General features: G+C 42.0%; 1 long non-coding RNA gene and 1 other non-coding gene across 2 annotated transcripts in view; both read right to left on the minus strand.

Moving 5' to 3' along the window:
• The window catches only part of LOC145532182 (uncharacterized), a 196,761-nt gene that overhangs the window by 58,959 nt on the left and 124,464 nt on the right, over window positions 1-13,338 (minus strand). The window lies entirely within an intron of this gene.
• On the minus strand, window positions 1,558-1,630 carry TRNAC-ACA (transfer RNA cysteine (anticodon ACA)). Its single transcript has one exon. It is a non-coding gene; the product is annotated as a tRNA-Cys (tRNA).

Below are 13,338 nucleotides of genomic sequence, written 5' to 3' on the forward strand. Positions count from 1 at the left end.
CATTGGAAAAGACCCTAATGCTGGGAAGGGTCGGGGGCAGGAGGAGAAGGGGATGACAGAGGATGAGATGGTTGGATGGCATCACTGACTCGATGGACATGGGTTTGGGTAAACTTCAGGAGTTGGTGATGGACAGGGAGGCCTGGCGTGCTGCAGTTCATGGGGTCGCAAAGAGTCGGACACGACTGAGTGACTGAACTGAACTGAATTTCATGGTTGCAGTTACCATCTGCAGTGATTTTGGAGCCCCCAAAAATAAAGTCTGCCACTGTTTCCACTGTTTCTTCATCTGTTTTCCATGAAGTGATGGGACTGGATCCCATGATGTTTGTTTTCTGAATGTTGACCTTTAAGCCAACTTTTTTACTCTCCTCTCTCACTTTTATAAAGAGGCTCTTTAGTTCTTCTTCACTTTCTGCCATAAGGGTGGTGTCATCTGCATATCTGAAGTTATTGATATTTCTTCTGGCAATCTTGATTCCAACTTGTGCTTCCTCCAGCCCAGCGTTTCTCATGATGGACTCTGCATATAAGTTAAATAAGCAGGGTGACAATATACAGCCTTGACGTACTCCTTTTCCTATTTGGAACCAGTCTGTTGTCCCATGTCCAGTTCTAACTGTTGCTTCCTGACCTGCATACAGATTTCTCAGGAGACAGCTCAGGTGCTCTGGTCTTCCCATCTCTTTCAGAATTTTCCACAATTTATTGTGATCCACACAGTCAAAAGCTTTGGCATAGTCAATAAAGCAGAAATAGATGTTTTTCTGGAACTCTCTTGGTTTTACGATGATCCAGATGATGCTGGTAATCCGATCTCTGGATCCTCTGCCTTTTCTAAATTCAGATTGAATATCTGGAAGTTCACTGTTCACATATTGTTAAGCCTGGGTTGGAGAATTTTCAGCATTACTGCGTGTGAGATGAGTGCAATTATGTGATAGTTTGAGCACTGTTTGGCATTTCCGTTCTTTGGGATTGGAATGAAAACTGATCTTTTCCAGTCCTGTGACCACTGCTGAGTTTTCCAAATTTGCTGACATATTAAGTGCAGCATTTACACAACATCGTCACGTAGGATTTGAAATAGCTCAACTGGAATTCCATCACCTCCACTAGCTTTGTTCGGAGTGATGCTTCCTAAGGCCCACTTGACTTCATATTCCAGGATGTATGGCTCTAGGTGAGTGATCACCCCAGTGTGATTATTTGGGTTGTGAAGATCTTTTCTGTATAGTCCTTCTATGTATTCTTGCCACCTCTTCTTAATATCTTCTGCTTCTGTTAGGTCCATACTATTTCTGTCCTTTATTGAGCCCATCTTTGCATGAAATGTTCCCTTGGTATCTCCAATCATCTTGAAGAGATCTCTAGTCTTTCCCATTCTATTGTTTTCCTCTATTTCTTTGCACTGATCACTGAGTGAGTGAGTGAAGTTGCTTAGTCGTGTCCTACTCTTTGCAACCCCATGGACTGTAGCCTACCACGCTCCTCTGTCCATGGAATTCTCCAGGCAAGAGTACTGGGGTGGGTTGCCATTTCCTTCTCCAGAGGATCTTCCCGACCCAGGGATTGAACCTGGGTCCTCCTGCACTGTAGGCAGATGCTTTACCATCTGAGCCACCAGGGAAGTCTGATCACTGAGGAAGGCATTATCTCTCCTTGCTATTCTTTGGGACTCTGCATTCCAATGGGTATATCTTTACTCCTTTGCTTACTGACTGAGGGGGAAACTAAGTCTTGTTCTGATGGGTGGGGCCATGCTTGGTAAATCTTTAATCCAATTTTAATTATTGATATATATGTTCCTATTGCCATTTTCTTAATTGTTTGGGGTTGATTTTGTAGATCTTCTTCCTCTCTTGTATTTCTTGACTATATAAGTTCATTTAACATTTGTTGTAAAGCTGGTTTGGTGGTACTGAGTTCTCTTAACTTTTGCTTGTCTGAAAAGCTTTTTATTTCTCCATCAATTCTGAATGAGATCCTTGCTGGGTACAGTAATCTTGGTTGTGTATTTTTCCCTTTCAGTACTTTAAATATATCCTGCCATTCCCTTCTGGCCTGCAGAGTTTCTGCTGAAAGATCAGCTGTTAAGTGTATGGGGTTTCCCTTGTATGTTACTTGTTGCTTCTCCCTTGCTGCTGTTAATATTCTTTCTTTGTGTTTAGTCTTTGTTAGTTTGATTAGCATGTGTCTGGTCATGTTTCTGCTTGCTTTTATCCTGTATGGGGCTCCTTGTGCCTCTTGGACTTGATTGGCTATTTCTTTTCCATGTTGGGGAAATTTTCAACTATAATCTCTTCAAAAATTTTCTCATACCCTTTCTTTTTCTCTTCTTCTTCTGGGACCCCCTATAATTCAAACATTGGTGCGTTTGATATTGTCCTAGATGTCTCTGAAACTATCCTCAGTTCTTTTCCTTCTTTATACTTTATTCTGCTCTTCAGAAGTTATTTCTACCATTTTATCTTCCAGCTCACTAATTTGTTCTTCTGTTTCAGGTATTCTGCTATTGATTCCTTCTAGAGTATTTTTAATTTCAGTAATTGTGTTGTTTGTATGTTTTTTCTTTAATTCTTCTAGGTCTTTGTTACTAGATTCTTGCATTTTCTCCATTTTGTTTTCAAGGTTTTTGATCATCGTTACTATCATCATTCTGAATTCTTTTTCAGGTAGTTTGCATATTTCCTCTTCATTTATTTTGACTTCTATGTTTCTAGTTTGTTCCTTCATTTGTGCAGTATTTCTCTGCCTTTTCATTATTTATTTTTTAACTTATTGTGTTTTAGGTTTTCTATTCCCAGGCTTAAAGGTTGAATTCTTTCTTCCTTTTGGTTTCTGCCCTGCTAAGGTTGGTCCAGTGGTTTGTGTAAGCTTCACATAGGGAGAGTTTTGTGCTGAGTTTTTGTTTGTTTTTCCCCTGATGGGCAAGGCTGAGTGAGGTGGTACTCCTGTCTGCTGATGACTGGGTTTGTATTCCTGTTTGGTTTGTTGTTTAGATGAGGCATCCTGCACAGGGTGCTACTGGTGATTAGGTGATGCTGGTCTTGTATTCAAGTGGTTTCCTTGTGTGAGTTCTCACTATTTGATACTCCCTAGGGTTAGTTCTCTGGTAGTCTAGGGTCTTGGAGTCAGTGCTCCCACTCCAAAGGATCAGGGCTTGATGTCTGCTCAGGAATAAAGATTCCACAAGTAGTTTGTTATGGCATTAAGTGAGATTAAAAGAAATATCTAAAAACGAAAACCAAAGATGAACTCCAGACAAATGGCAGTTACAAAATCAGGCAAGTAATAATTAAAATAATGGAATATGTATATGTGTACATATACATATACACCCATGGGCAAAGTCAAAACAGTCCAACAAAAATACAGTAAATTGACCCAGTGAACAAAGGAAATAAAAAATTATATTGACCAATTAAGAACAAAACTAACTAAAGCACAAACTGGAAAACAAAACTAAAGCAAGGTGCCAAGTGGGGAATAAAGCAATGAAAACAAAACTAACAAATATGTTGAGAGGAAAGGAAAGAAAAGAAAGAAAGAAAGAATAGATATGCAAAGTTAAATAGAGGTAGATGAAGATTTATATGCATTAAAGATTAACCGCAAGGGGAAAAGGACAGTAGGAAAGGGAAACAAAGGAATAAATATAGAAAAAATGTGACACATTTAAAAAATTAAGTTATAAAAAAGAGAAGAAAAAAAATGGAAGAAGAATGAAAAAAGGAAAGAAAAAAAAAAAGGAAAACTCCACAGAACTGCAAAAGCCCAACATAGAGGCAGAGGTTTATAACAACAATAAAAAGTGTGACTGAATATACACATATACATATACACCCATAAGCAAAATCAAAACAGTCCAACAAAAATAAGGTACAACAGATTGATCCGGAGAACAAAGGAAACCAAAATTATATCTACCAGAACAAAACTAACTACAGCACAAACTGGAAAACAAACTAGAGCAAGGTGTTAATTGGGGAATAAAGTAATGAAAATAAAGCTAACAAATATGTTGAGAGGAAAGGAAAGAAAGAAAAGAAAGAAAGAATAGATGTGCAAAGTTAAATAGAGATAAAGAAGGTAGATAAAGAAGATTTATATGCATTAAAGATTAACTGCAAAGGGAAAAGAACCGTAGAAAAAGCAAACAAAGGAATCAATGTAGAAAAAAATAACAGGTTTAAAAAACTAAAAATTAAAATTAAAAAAAGAGAAAAGAAAAATTAAAAAAAGAGAAAATGAAGGGGGGAAAAAAAGGAAAACCACAGAACTGCAAAAGCCCAATGTAGAGGCAGAGGTTTATAACAACAATAAAAAATGTGACTGAGGGAAAAAAAAAAAACCTCAAAAGTTTAATTAGATTTCACAGTGCCAATGAAATCGGCAACTATAACAGAGGGGGGATAAAACTAAAACAGAAAAAAATCCAAGAGAATCTACAGAACAAGTCAAAACGTAAGAATAATAAATGTTTTTCTTGAGTCACTGCTGTCAGAGTCCTTTCCCTCACTGGGAGTCAAGTCCACTTCACCTCCCTAGGATGCCCTCCAACACTGGTGATCTCTGGACCTGGTGTGGGGGCTCCTCACATTCTAATCTGGTCTTACTCCTGTGTGTTCTTGCCTCTAATGTCTACAGCTATCAGAGCTAGTGATTTTTCTTTTGTGGGAGCTCTCAATGGCCTTTTATAAATTGCATAGACAGAGAGTCTTCCTAGTTGATCGTGTGGATTTAATGTGCAGCTTGTACAGCTGGTGGGAAGGTTTTGGGTCTTCTTCCTTAGCCACACTGCTCCTGGGTTTCAATTGGTTTTATTTCCACCTCTGCATGTGGGTCATCCACTGGGGTTTGCTCCTGAGGCTGCCGTGGAGGGTTTACCCCTGTGAGGGCCAGGTGTGGAGGTGGTGCAGCTGGTTAGGTTGCAGGGGTTCTGGCAGCACCAGCTACTCAGGGGAGTTGGCGCCTAGGGCAGCAGGAAACATAGTGCTCTAGAAGGGTATGACAACTAGTATTGGCCAATATGCTCCAGTATTCTTGCCTGAAGAATTCCCCTCCCTGACAGAGAAGCCTGGCAGGCCACAGTCTGTAAGGTCATAAAGAGTCAGACACTACCAAAGTGACCCTGCATCCATAGATGCAAGTCTTTTTTTGCCGGTGGCAACTCTGCACCAGTGAGAGTTGAGCGTGAATGTGGCACAAGCTGCTTAACTTGGGACCCCGGCAGCGTCAAGTGTACAAGGACACGGACTGCCTCTGCAGCAGGAGTTATGTACCTATCAGTCTTTTTTCGAGCCTCTAGTAGCTGGTGATGGAGAAGGCAATGGCAAACCACTCCAGGATTCTTGCCTGGAGAATCCTGTGGACAGAGGCGCCTCGTGGGCTGCTGTCCATAGGGGTCGCACAGAGTTGGACACGACTGAAGCGACTTAGCATGCATGCATGCATTAGAGAAGGAAATGGCAACCCACTCCAGTGTTCTTGTCTGGAGAATCCCAGGGACAGAGGAGCCTGGTGGGCTGCCATCTATGGGGTCGCACAGAGTTGGACACGACTGAAGCAACTTAGCAGCAGCAGCAGCAGTAGCTGGTGATCAGAAGGCCTCTTTGGCCAGTCTTTCTCATTAGCTCCACCCATTCAGGCACTTAGAGGGCTTCCTTGCCTGGGGTCCTTCTCTGTTGTTCCCCAAGTCAGGTACATAGAGGGGCCCCCCTGGCTGGGGTCCTACTCTGTAGATGGAGGCATCAGGCACTGAAAGGGGCACCCTGGGTGGTGTCCAACTCTGTAGTCGGCGCATCAATCACTTAAAGGAGCACGCTAGGTGGGGTCCTGCCCTGTAGTTCAGTGCGTCAAGCATTGATGTTCTATTCTTCAGCTGCCCATGCTGGGGAGAAGGAGGCTATGACGATGACTCCACCCCCTACGCGTGACTCAGCGGTATCGCCTTGCTTCCACGGCTGCCCGGCTTTCCTCCACAGGCATTTCCCACCACGTTCTCCTCACTCACATCCCTTCTATCGTCTGTCCGCAGTCAACAGCAGCCCTCACCCTGGGATTGCTCCACAACCCCCAAACTCCAGCTCCCAGTGCTGCACCTTCCAGGGGTCCCGCATCCCTGTCTGGGGTATGTATGGCTGCAGCAAAGACTGTCTGATTCTCATTCCATTTAGGCTGCCACAGATCAGCTGTTTCACTCTCAGCCTTTAATGTTTCTCCTCTGACTCACACAATTGCCCCAATGTGGGGATCAGACCCTTGCTTCAGTTCCCCCATCTGCCGAGGGCAGGACCAGTCCTACTAACACTCTTGTTTTTCCCCCTAGTTCCTTCATCCCACTGAGTTGTGCGTGGTTCTATATATTCTTTTCCTCTGGTCAGGTACTTCTGTCTGCTCTCAGCTGGTGTTCTACATGCACCTCTTTGTCTGAAGGTGTATTCCTGATGTATCCGTGGAGAGAGGTGAACTCCACATCCACCTACTCCTTTGCCATCTTGTTCTCTCCTAAGTGTATATCTACTTATTGCTGTTTTTCAGTCACTAAGTTGTGTCTGACTCTTTGTGACCCCACAGACTGCAGCACACAGGGCTCCTCTGTCCTCCACTATCTCCAGAGTTTACTCAAGTTCATGTCCACTGAGTCAGTGATGCTGATCATCTCATCCTCTGCCACCCACTTCTCCTTTCACCTTCAATCTTTCCCAGCATCATGGTCTTTTTCAATGAGTCAGTTCTTCACATCAGGTGGCCAAACTATTGGAGCTTCAGCTTCAGCAACAGTCCTTCCAATGAATATCTCGGGTTCATTTCCTTTAGGATTGATAGGTTTGATCTCCCTACTGTCCAAGGGACTCTGAAGAGTCTTCCCCAACACGACAATTCAAAAACATCAATTCTTCAGCTCTCAGCCTTCTTTATGGTACAACTCTCACATCCATACATGACTACTGGGAAAACCACAGCTTTGACTATATGGACATTTGTTGGCAAAGTGATGTCTCTGCTTTTCAGTAGACTGTCTAGGTTTATCATAGCTTTCCTCCCAAGGAACAAGCATCTTTTAATTTCATGGCTGCAGCCACCATCCACACTGATTCTGGAGCCCAAGAAAAGAAAATCTGTCATTGCTTCTGCTTTTTCCCCTTCTATTTGCCAAAGCAGGAACTCAAGAGATACCTGGAGTAATGGGCAAGTTTGGACTTGGAGTATAAAATGAAGCAGGACAAAGGCTAACAGAGTTTTGCCAAAAGAACGCACTGGTAATAGAAAACACCCTCTTACAACACAAGAGATGACTCTACACATGGACATCAACACTGAAATCAGACTGATTATATTCTTAGCAGCCAAAGATGGAGAAGCTCTATACAGTCAGCAAAAAAGACCGAGAACTGACTGTGGTTCAGATTGTGAATTCCTTACTACAAAATTCAGACTAAAATTGAACAAAGTAGGGAAAACCACTAGATCACTCAGTTCAGTTCAGTTCAGTCACTCAGTCATGTCCAACTCTTTGCAACCCCATGGACTGCAGCATGCCGGGCCTCTCTGTCCATCACCAACTCCCAGAGTCTACCCAAACCCATGTCCATCGAGTCAGTGATGCCATCCAACCATCTCATCCTCTGTCGTCCCCTTCTCCTCCTGCCCCCAATCCTTCCCAGCATCAGGGTCTTTTCCAATGAGTCAACTCTTCGCATGAGGTGGCCAAACTATTGGAGTTTCAGCTTCAACATCAGTCCTTCCAATGAACACACAGGATTGATCTCCTTTAGGATGGATTGATTGGATCTCCTTGCAGTCCAAGGGATTCTCAAGAGTCTTCTCCAACACCACAGTTCAAAAGCATCAATTCTGCGGCGCTCAGCTTTCTTCACAGTCCAACTCTCACATCCATACATGGCCAGTGGAAAAACCATAGCCTTGACTAGATGGACTTTTGTTGGCAAAGTAATGTCTCTGCTTTTAAATATGCTATCTAGGTTGGTCATAACCTTCCTTCCAAGGAGTAAGCGTCTTTTAATTTCATGGCTGCAGTCACCATCAGCAGTGATTTTGGAGCTCCAAAAAATAAAGTCTGCCACTGTTTCCACTGTTTCCCCATCTATTTCCCATGAAGTGATGGGACCAGATGCCATGATCTTAGTTTTCTGAACGTTGAGCTTTAAGCCAACTTTTTCACTCTCCTCTCTCACTTTCATGAAGAGGCTCTTTAGTTCTTCTTCACTTTCTGCCATAAGGGTGGTGTCATCTGCATATCTGAGGTTATTGATATTTCTCCCGGCAATCCTGATTCCAGCTTGTGTTTCTTCCAGCCCAGCGTTTCTCATGATGTACTCTGCATATAAGTTAAATAAGCAGGGTGACAATATACAGCCTTGACGTACTCCTTTTCCTATTTGGAACCAGTCTGTTGTTCCATATCCAGTTCTAACTGTTGCTTCCTGACCTGCATACAGGTTTCTCAAGAGACAGGTCAGATGGTCTGGTATTCCCATCTCTTTCAGAATTTTCCACAGTTTCTTTTGATCCACACAGTCAAAGGCTTTGGCATAGTCAATAAAGCAGAAATAGATGTTTTTCTGGAACTCTTGCTTTTTCTATGATCCAGCAGATATTGGAAATTTGATCTCCGGTTCCTCTGCCTTTTCTAAAACCAGCTTGAACATCTGGAAGTTCACGGTTCATGTATTGCTGAAGCCTGGCTTGGAGAATTTTGAGCATTACTTTACTAGTATGTGAGATGAGTGCAATTGTGCGGTAGTTTGAGCATTCTTCGGCATGGACTTTCTTTGGGATTGGAACGAAAACTGACCTTTTCCAGTCCTGTGGCCACTGCTGAGTTTTCCAAATTTGCTGGCATATCGAGTGCAGCACTTTCACAGCATCATCTTTCAGGATTTGAAATAGTTCAACTGGAATTGCATCACCTCCACTAGCTGTGTTCGTAGTGATGCTTTCTAAGGCCCACTTGACTTCACATTCCAGGATCATTCAGGTATGACGTAAATCAAACCCCTTACAATTATACAGTGGAAGTGACAAATAGATTCAAAGGATTAGATCTGATAGAGTGCCGGAAAAACTATGGATGGAGCTTTGTAACATGGTACAGGAGGTGGTGGTCAAAACCTTTCCCAAGAAAAAGAAATGCAAAAAGGCAAAATGGTTGTTTGAGGAGGCCTTACAAATAGCTGAGAAAAGAAAAGAAGTGAAAGGCAAAGGAGAAAAGGAAAGATATATCCATCTGAATGCAGAGTTCCAAAAAAATAGCAATTCCTAAGTGATCAATGCAAAGAAATAGAGGAAAACAATAGAATGGGAAAGACTAGAGATCTCTTCAAGAAAATTAGAGATACCAAGGGAACATTTCATGCAAAGATAGGCACAATAAAGGACAGAAACAATATGGACCTAACAGAAGCAGAAAATATTAAGAAGAGGTGACAAGAATGCAAAGAAATATACAAAAAGATCGTAATGACCCAGATAACCATGATGGTGTGATCACTCTCCTAGAGCCAGACATCCTGGAGTGCAAAGTCAAGTAGGCCTTAGGAAGCTTCACTATGAGCAAAGCTGTGGAGGTGATGGAATTCCAGTTGAGCTATTTCAAATCCTAAAAGATGATGCTGTTAAAGTGCTGCACTCAATATGCCAGAAAATTTGGAAAACTCAGCAGTGGCCACAGGACTGGAAAAGGTCAGTTTTCATGCCAATCTCAAAGAAAGGCAATGCCAACAAGTGTTCAAACTACTGCATAATTGGACTCATCTCACATGCTAGTAAAGTAATGCTCAAAATTCTCCAAACCTGGCTTCAACAGTACATGAAGCAAGAACTTCCAGATGTTCAAGCTGGATTTAGAAACGGGAGAGGAACCAGAGATCAAATTGCCAACATCTGTTGGATCACAGAAAAAGCAAGAGAGTTCCAGAAAAACATCTACTTCTGCTTTATTGACTATGCTAAAGCCTTTGACTGTGTGGATCTCAACAGCTCTGGAAAATTCTTGAAGAGATGGGACTACCAGTCCACCTGACCTGCCTCCTGAGAAATCTGTATGCAGGTCAAGAAGCAACAGTCTGAACCAAACATGGAACAGTGTATTGGTTCAGAATTGGGAAAGGAGTATGTCAAGGCTGTATATTGCCACTCTGCTTATTTAACTTATATGCAGAGTACATCATGAGAAACACTGGGCTGGATGAAGCACAAGCTGGAATCAAGATTGCTGGAAGAAATATCAATAACTTCAGATATGCAGATGACACCACCCTTAAGGCAGAAAGCGAAGAGAAACTAAAGAGCCTCTTGATGAAGGTAAAAGAGGAGAGTGAAAAAGTTGGCTTAAAACTCAGCATTCAAAAAACTAAGATCATGGCATCTGGTCCCATCACTTCATGACAAATATACAGGGAAACAATGCAAACAGTCATAGATTTTATATTTTTGGGCTCCAAAATCACTGCAGATAGTGACTGCAGCCATGAAATTAAAAGACGCTTGCTCCTTGGAAGAAAAGCTATGACCAACCTAGATAGCATATTTAAAAGCAGAGACGTTACTTTGCTGAGAAAGGTCCGTATAGTCAAAGCTATCATTTTTCCAGTAGTCATGTATGGATATGAGAGTTGGACCATAAAGAAAGCTGAGCACTGACCTGTATGCAGGTCAGAAAGCGACAGTTAAAACTGGACATGGAAAAACAGACTGGTTCCAAATAGGAAAAGGAGTATGTCAAGGCTGTATATTGTCACCCTGCTTATTTAACTTATATGCAGAGTACATCATGAGAAATGCTGGGCTGGAAGAAACACAAGCTGGAATCAAGATTGCCAGGAGAAATATCAATAACCTCAGATATGCAGATGATACTACCCTTATGGCAGAAATCGACGAAGAACTAAAGAGCCTCTTGATGAAAGTGAAAGTGGAGAGTGAAAAAGTTGGCTTAAAGCTCAATGTTCAGAAAACTAAGATCATGGCATCTGGTCCCATCACTTCATGGCAAATAGATGGGGAAACAGTGGAAACAGTGTCAGAATTTATTTTTTTGGGCTCCAAAATCACTGCTGATGGTGATTGCAGCCATGAAATTAAAAGACGCTTACTCCTTGGAAGGAAGGTTATGACCAACCTAGATAGCATATTTAAAAGCAGAGCCATTACTTTGCCAACGAAGGTCCATCTAGTCAAGGCTATGGTTTTTCCAGTGGTCATGTATGGATGTGAGAGTTGGACTATAAAGAAAGCTGAGCACCGAAGAACTGATGCTTTTGAACTGTGGTGTTGGAGAAGACTCTTGAGAATCCCTTGGATTGCAAGGAGATCCAACCAGTGCATCCTTAAGGAGATCAGTCCTGGTTATTCATCGGAATGACTGATGTTGAAACTGAAACTCCAATACTTTGGCCACCTCATGCGAAGAGTTGACTCATTGGAAAAGACCCTGATGCTGGGAAGGATTGGGGGCAGGAAGAGAAGGGAACAACAGAGGAAGAGATGGCTGGATGGCATCACCGACTCGGACATGGGTTTGGGTAGACTCCGGGAACTGGTGATGGACAGGGAGACCTGGCGTGCTGCAGTTCTTGGGGTTGCAAAGAGTTGGACATGACTGAGCGACTGAACTGAACTGAACTGAACTGAAGTAAAGAATTGATGCTTTTGAACTGTGGTGTTGGAGAAGACTCTTGAGAGTCCCTTGGACTGCAAGGAAATCCAACCAGTCAATCCTAAATGAAATCAGTCCTTAATATTCATCGGAAGGGCTGACAATACTTGGCCTCCTGATGTGAATAACTGACTCATTGGGAAAGACCCTGATGCTGGGAAAGACTGAAGGCAGGAGGAGAAGGGGATGACAGAGGATGAAATAGTTGGATGTCATCACCAACTCGATGGACATGAGTTTGAGCAAGCTCCAGGAGTTGGTGATGGACAGAGAAGCCCGGCATGCTCCAGACCAAAGGGTCGCAAAGAGTCAGACACAACTGAATGACTGAACTTAACTGATTTGCCATGAAGTGATGGTACCGGATGCCATGATCTTAGTTTCTAAATGTTGAGTTTTAAGCCAGCTTTTTCACTCTTCTCTTTCACCCTCATCAAGAGGCTCTTTAGTTCCTCTTCACTTTCTGTCATTGGAGTGGTATCATCTCAACTCAGCATTATCATTTGTTGAAAAATATATCCTTTCCCTTAACTGAGTTACAGTTAATAAATCACCTCTGTCTGGATCTCAAATGCATTCTTTGTTTATATTTGATTATTTGTTCATCCTTTCCACACTCTTAATCACTATAAATTTATAAGTATCGACATTTGGTAATTAAAGTCTTCCTTCTTTGTTTCCTTTCAAGAGTTCCTTGACTATTATAGGTTCTCTGCATTTCTAAAGAAATTTTAAAATCACCTTGTCAATTTTTACAAATAACCTGCTAGAATTTTGCTTGGAATTGAATTGAATTTATAGATATTTTGGGTAGAATGGATATCTACCCAAAATATATATATATAATAATCTGTGGATACAATATTAAGATTCCATAAAAAACATTATCTTTAATTTCCCTCAGCAGTGTTTTTGTACTTACAGTGTAAAGATTTTGTCAGTTATGTTCCTTGGTTTTTAATGGGTTTTGTGCTATTTTATATTTCATTTTATATGGTATTTCTAAAATTTTTACGTTCTGGTTTTTTTTCTAGTATATAGAAGTAAAATAGATTTTTCTGTAATTGACCATGTATCCTGCTGCTGCTGCTGCTGCTGTTGCTAAGTCGCTTCAGTCGTGTCCGACTCTGTGAGACCCCATAGACGGCAGCCCACCAGGCTCCACCCTCCCTGGGATTCTCCAGGCAAGAATGCTGGAGTGGGTTGCCATTTCCTTCTCCAGTGCGTGAAAGGGAAAAGTGAAAGTGAAGTTGGTCAGTCGTGTCCGACTCTTAGCGACCCCGTGGACTGTAGCCTACCAGGCTCCTCCGTCCATGGGATTTTCCAGGCAAGAGTACTGGAGTGGGGTGCCATTGCCTTCTCTGAAAGATAGTATACAGATAGCCAACAAGCACATGAAAAGATGCTAAAAATCACTAATCATCAGGGAAATACAAAACAAAATCACAGTGAGGTATAGGTACCACCTCATGCCTGTCAGAATGACTACTATCAAAGAGACCACAAATAATAAATGTTGGTGAGTATGTGGAGAGAAGGAAACCCTAAGTCAATGTTGGTGGAAATGCAAGTTGGTACAGCCACTATGGAAAACAGTATGGAGGTTCCACAAAAAATTAAAAATAGAAATATCATACAATCTAGCAATTCCACTC

Source organism: Giraffa tippelskirchi, chromosome 13 (genome assembly GCF_054371585.1).
Source record: "Giraffa tippelskirchi isolate mGirTip1 chromosome 13, T2T-mGirTip1v1.2.pri, whole genome shotgun sequence".
Classification (NCBI taxonomy): Eukaryota; Metazoa; Chordata; class Mammalia; order Artiodactyla; family Giraffidae; genus Giraffa; species Giraffa tippelskirchi.